Here is a 7099-nt window from a genome sequence, read left to right as displayed (position 1 = left end):
AAGAAGGTTGCTTTTGGGTCTCAGTCAATATTGAGTAATTAAAGGATGAAAAGTCTTAAGGTTTTCAGTTCCTAAAATTTAGTAGGCAAATGTTGACGTATCTCAAATGACATCTGAAATGTAACCCTTACAAATGGACACTTTGGATTTCCAGACATGCTCTTTGTGAAAATGCACCAATATGTATTCTAAACATATAGCACTATCCGGAGAATAAAAACATTATTTTACATTTAGACCAGGCCTCCAGAGCAGCCTAGGCCATTAGAAAAATTAAATAATGGGCAGCCCTGGTGGCCCAGCGGTTTAGCGCCTGCCTTGGCCCAGGGCCTGATCCTGGAGACCCGGGATCGAGTCCCACGTCGGGCTCCCTGCATGGAGTCTGCTTCTCCCTCTGCCTGGGTCTCTGCCTCTCTCTCTCTCTCTGTGTGTGTGTGTATCTCTCATGAATAAATAAATAAAATCTTAAAAAAAGAAAAATTAAATAGAGAATTTGTGCATGCGGTTATAGGTGTTTGTCAGTCATGTTAAGACCTAGAATGAACAAAATTTATATTTAGAAAACTAGGTTTATTCTAACCTCATCCTTGGACTCATTAACCAGGCACAAACAGTAAACTGTTATTCTTAAAACCAGAAATATTATATCTGTCCCCTATTCTCATTAGCCTGCAGATTCAAATGAAGCCACTGTGTTAGACTCATCCTTTAACTCAGTGACACCATTCAGCCAAATTCTGAAGGCCCCTCTCCCTAAATGATGTTCTACTTAGGCAGATGCCAGTTGTAATCTTGCTATGTCTTCAGGATCACTGCTCTTTTGCATGCTGCTACTCACTACAAATCATTACTTGAGAATCTGTTTAAAACCTTCTTTGGGAGGGCATCTGGGTGGCTCAGTGGTTGAGCATCTGCCTCCAACTCAGGTTATGATCCCAGGTCCTGGGATCAAATCTTGCACTGGGCTCTCCTCAGGGAGCCTGCTTCTCCCTCTGCCTATGTCTCTATTTGTCTCTCCCTATGTCTCTCATGAATAAATGAATAAAATCTTAAAAAAAAAGAAACCTTCTTTAGCAAATAAGGAGGCAATCTCTTCTTCCTTTGAATTAGCTCTCTCAGCATAGTGGGTCATCAGAGTTGAGTGTGAGCCACACCATGAGAGCTCACTAGGTTTAAATACAAACTGTTCTTTCCATAGAATGAGGAGACTTTCAGATTGGAATAAAAGTGGGTTCCAGTGACAGCACATACTGAGTCCAGGTTGCTTACTTACCTCTTTTTCTTCTTATTTCTGATCAATTCTTTTGGGGAGGCGCTACATTTCCTTCTTACAACTTGTCTTCTGTCATTGTCCCCCTCCCCGCAGTTAAACAGACACAAATACATATTGGATCTCAACTGTAGACAAGGTTTTACTTCTCATAATTCCCTCAGATATTGAAAAGTCAGCCAATGCAATTAGGTCACAGAGAGAAGTGGCTATCACATAATCCCTTATATTGGGATAAGGGATTCAGTTCTCTGGATTTGATTCTGAAATGCCTGAGTTTTAATCTTAGGACCACCACTTACTAGAGGTGTAACCTTGGCAAAAAACTTGACCTTGTTATAATTCAGTTTGCTCATCTCCAAAATTAGAACAGTTGTACTGAGCCAACACCTCTATTTTGAGATTTGAAAAAGATAATGTAAAAGGAAGCACTTTTTCAAAAGTTCTCAATATATTTTGTATGTGGCAGGAGTCCCCGTTTGACTAGTCGCCAGAACTCAGGAGTACACGGATGTGTCTGACTTGCCATCTATCCCAACTAAAATCTATTTGCAAGAGGGCTGAAGAGCCTTCCAAGGGAGTTTCCATGTTAAGTGGAATATTCAGACACAAGGCCTTTGACTCAGTAAGGAAACTTCAGTCTTCAGAAAGAAGGGCTGATTTTCAGTTTAATAGGATGACATATTTTTCAAGCTCGGCTACCAACTGGGCTCAATTCTCCCTAAATACATAATGTGGAACCTGAGCTTCTTCTTGATCAGGAGCAAGCTATAAGAATAGTGGAATTTGAATTATTTCTGTTAAAGTACTCCATTTGTACTCTAGGTGGTGAGACCTGGAAAAATTAACTATACATTTATTATGCATATATCAAAATAATTATATAAATTAGAAATACATATTAAATATATTCTGCATTTGCCACCCTAACGAATATAGAGGGTAAACGTTTCCTAGGAAATTATCCTGTGTATTTTATTACCTTATATAATTTTTGCTGAGCTAATGAAAATTATAGATTCCTCTTTATCTTTAATCTACAAAAGTACAAAAAAATACTAGGTTTAGTTGGTCATCAGAAGATGATTTGGGGAATTACAATTAACAATGAATGACTACTTTAAAGCAGATCTTATTTAATGGAAATGTTTTCCTTTTTAGAAACTGGTTATCAACTAAGATGAATCACTAGTAATGTTTACTTCTGTAAATTGTCAGGAAAAACATAAACAAATCTCAAAGGAGATTGATGAATGAGGTCTCAAGGACGTTACTGCTCCTGTCTGAATTCTTAAACAATTCAAAACCTGAAAATAAAGAATTCAGAATTTTAGTGTTTCTTCAAATTGTGAGTAGACAAATGTGGAAGAAATCTGGAGATTAGCCTGATTGTTCACAAAAAGACTTAAGGCAGTCATATAACAAAATCTTGAAAGAAAAATTAACACCTCCAAAGGGGAAAAAAGTTGACAATTCCTGTTAAGGGTTAAATGGTGTCCCTTCCAAAATTCATATGTTAAATTCTAACATCTATATCTCAGAATGTGACCATATTTAGAGATAGGGCCTTTAAAGAGGTAATTAAGGCAAAAGAAGTCAACTCAACATGGCTGATGTCTTTATAAGAAGAGGAGATTGCGGGGGCACCTCAGCAAGTCCATTGTCTGTCTCTTGATTTCAGATCAGGTCATGATCTCAGGGTCTTGGGATCAAGCCCCGCACCAGGTTCCTCACTCAGCAGGGAACCTACTTAAGGATTCTCTCCTTTTCCTCTCTCTCTGTCCCTCCCTCTTCTCTAGCATCTTCTCTCTTTCTCTAATAAGTAAATCATTAAAAAAAAGAGAGAGAGATTAGGACACAGACACACAAGAAAGAAGACCATGTGAAGACAAAGGGAGAAGACAGTCATCCATAAGATGAGGAGAGAGGCCTTGAAATGAAACAAACCTGTTGACAGTTTGGTCTTGGATTTCTAAGCCTCTAGAATATGAAGAAAGAATTTTCTGTTGCTTAAGTCACTCAATCTATGACATTTGTAATAACAGCCAAAGCAAACTAATACAGTCCCCTTTCACCAAAAACCTTCCCCCAAATTTCATACCAAGGAGGGAGAATCATAACTTTTTCTCTTGATTCTACGAAGTCTCTTATTCTTTTTTAAAGATTTTATTTATCTATTTGAGAGAGAGAGAGAAACCACAACCAAAAGGGGTGGTTGGGGCAGAAGGAGAGGGAGAAGCAGACTCCCCACTGAGCAGAGAACCCGACATGAGGCTGGATCCCAGGATCTTGGGATCATGACCTGAGCTGAAGACAGACACTTAACCGACTGAGACACCCAGGTGCCCCCATGAAGTCTCTTATATTTGCATTGTGCTTATAATTTTCAAAGCAGCTTCATATTTATTATCCCCTGTGTGCCTCACAACCACCCCATTTAATGGATGGAGAGATCGAGGCTGAGAAGAGAGCAAAGGTTTGTCTTGCTCAGTGACTGTCTCAGCACGAAAGTCTCTTGATTCACTTGTAGGGGCGGCAGGCAAGATTTGATGAGGATAAATATATCATTACTCCACCTTTACTGACGGGGAGAGAGGCTTCTAGAGGTGAGTGACCAGTCAGGGCCTGAAGCCAAGTCTTCAGAGGACTCTCGTGAGATTTCTGCTGCTGCAGTAGAGAAAGGCATGCACTTCCCCTGCAATCCAGGATGATTCCTAGCTTCCTCTTCTTCCTTCATCTCCCCTTGGCAAAGATATACCAGCTCCCAGGACTAGAGGGAGAACAATTGGTTAGGCATGCACTTAAAACTTTTGAATGACATTTTTTTGGAGCACCTGGGTGGCTCAATGGTTGAGCATCTGCCTTTGGCTCAGGGTGTGATCCCAGGTCCTGGGATTGAGTCCCACATTGGGCTCCCTGCAGGGAGCCTACTTGTCTCTCTGCCTGTCTCTGCCTTTTCTCTGTGTCTCATGAATAAATAAATAAAATCGTTTAAAAAATAAAATAAAGCCTTCTTTCTATAAAAAAAGAAGGAATTTTTAATACCGCAAAGATAATTTAACTTTTGTTCTTAATAAGAAAGGAAAGGTCAATCCCTGTATGACAAAAGCAATAATAAGTAATTACAATTCTCTAGCCTCCTCCTGCATACACACGTATTACACTTTTTAGGGAGGGAATGGGTTACTTTACACAAGGAAAGGTTACCTAAAAAGACAGGCTTATAAAGAGATGTGCAAAGATCTGTATAGCTACAGAGAATTTGGGAGAGAGGAAGGGATAATCTAATAAGGGATTTTAGGAAGTTTAATTTATAATGAACTATGTAAACCCCACTGTGTAATTCCCACTTGGATATCTTTTTTTTTAATAATAAATTTATTTTTTATTGGTGTTCAATTTGCCAACATACAGAACAACACCCAGTGCCCATTTGGATATCTTCAAGAGTTTTTCAGTAGAGGTCTACATCACTTTTCAATGATTTTTAGAGCTGATATGTGTTTCTTTCCCTTTTCCTCTCAATCCTCCTCCTCCTCTTTTTCCTCCTCATTCTTCATGTTGTACCAGATTGGGACTAGTATTAATATGGGCCAATCTGATTTGAATTACAATTATTTCCTCTTAGGTTTACCGAAGAGTGTACAAGAGTAGAATTCCAGCCTGTAAGCTGGGGGTAACCAATCAGAAAGATCTGGAACTCCAGATTTCATTTTTTTAAAGATTTTATTTATTTACTCATAAGAGACACACAGAGAGAGGCAGAGACACAGGCAGAGAGAGAAGCAGGCTCCATGCAGGGAGCCCAATGTGGGACTCAATCCCAGGACCCAGGATCACATCCTGAGCTGAAGGCAGATGCTCAATCGCTGAGCCACCCAGGCGTCCCTAACTCCAGATTTCAAAATGTGATTCCCCTACAAAGTCTCCTGGATCAGCTAATACTTCCTAACAAAAGTCACTCCTAGCATTGAAAAGAAGCTCATACTAGGACTCTCCCACTCGTTCTCTTTTTCCTTTACCATCTATCCACCCATCTATTTATCTGTCTGCTTAAATATCTGTGTGTACATTCCACTGAGAAATTTCTAGACATTGATTTATGTTTACTAAATTTTCTCATTTGGAAGTTCCAAAAAAAGGGAAAAAATCCATAATTAAAATTAGACAGTGTGAACATCAGAACTCCTGTTTAGACCTGAACTTTCTCCTCCACTTGCTGACAAGTGACTCACTGTCTCTCACCTTCATGACATATAAAGCCAAGAGATGAAGGAGCTAAGGGTAACACAGTCTTTAACCAAAGACAGGAAAAAAAGTTTTAAAAAGCTTTTGTCCTAAATGTTCTATCAAAATCTCCTAAATCTAAAAAAAAATAAAAATTAAAAAATAAAAAATAAAAGATCTCTTAAATCTTTTAACATTGTCAGTTCCCATCTATAATAAGGGATCATCCATATAATATCATGCATGTAACATGAAATCATCCAGAGAGCAATCAAATCCAGCCAGAAATTCCTAGAGGGGATGTGGAGTCTCTGTTAGGAGGGCTGATTCTGAACACACCTTCATCAAGTCCCTAAGTAATTGTCTGAAGATCTCTTAGGGAATAGGTTGCTGTTCTCATGAGACTCACTGAGATTCTGGTAATCTCCATCAATTAAGGAGTCCAGTGAGAAGGCTATAGCGTAGACTTAGAATTCACCCCACATGATGATGGTTAGGCTGGGATGTCAGACACTGGTCAGAAGTCTTATAAAGTGAGGTCAGGACTTCAGGGGGAAAAGCCTCAAAAGACAGGTTAGAATTTCCCAGCCAGCCATAGTTTCTTGAGTAGGTCTTTTTCTGTTGTGTTGGTGGCAGAGTGAGATCACCCTCTGAGCCACTGGGAGGGAGTCTCACCTTTCCAGCAAGGTCGCTCGCTCCAGCCAGCCAAATTGCTGTGGGCACCTGTTTGTTCTTTATTTAGTAATAGTCCACTTTGCGATTTGCTTACTCTTCTCAAACATCTCCTCTATTTTTATCCTGTCATAAGCTGGACTCCGTGGTTTATGTCCTGCCTCCACCTTGACCCTCTCACCCACTCCACCTCACTTCGAATGTGCTTCCATCAATAAATACAAATATTTCAGTGGAATGGCTGATTGTCCTTTGGCTGAATTCTCTTCCTCTTGCTTAGACAGTGTGGTTACACTTGAACTCCTCCCTGATTTGACTTATTCACGTAGAGGGATTTCCAGAGCACTTTTTGCAGACATACCCCTCTTAGGAGCAGGTTAGTCTTAAAATAATTATCACTTCATTGCCCATCTTTTTCCTAAAACAGATTTTCTTCTAGTACTTTAAGGTCTTTTGGTCCTTAAAGTATTTCATTAAAAAGTAAGTACTCTTGAAAAATATGAAGTCTTACTAGGAAACATCTTAATCAATAAAAAGTTGAGAGAGGACCCTATGGATGCTTGATGCCAAATAATGGGGTAATGACTCTCACTTCAGTATTGTCAGCTCACACTTCTCACTTGAGCTTTGAACCTACATGTACAATGTATGCAAAACGAAGTGTTTCCTCCCAGATGTTGACTGTACACACCCTTCATACTCCACATGTCCCAAACCCAGCTAATCTTTTTCTCCTCCAAGTCTTTTATATTCCCTACTGCACTGAAATAGCATGCCATCTACTTACGTGCTCAAAACCGGAATCCTGACGATGTTTGCATATATAAGTGTGAAGATGATAAAGGCAAACTTGCTGAATCTTTACCTGATTATATGCAAGAAGATTTAAATTCAGGTCCATACTATATTCTTTCAAGGGGAAAGCAAATA

Source organism: Canis lupus, chromosome 29 (genome assembly GCF_003254725.2).
Source record: "Canis lupus dingo isolate Sandy chromosome 29, ASM325472v2, whole genome shotgun sequence".
NCBI classification, from domain to species: Eukaryota; Metazoa; Chordata; class Mammalia; order Carnivora; family Canidae; genus Canis; species Canis lupus.
This window is presented reverse-complemented; position numbering follows the sequence as displayed.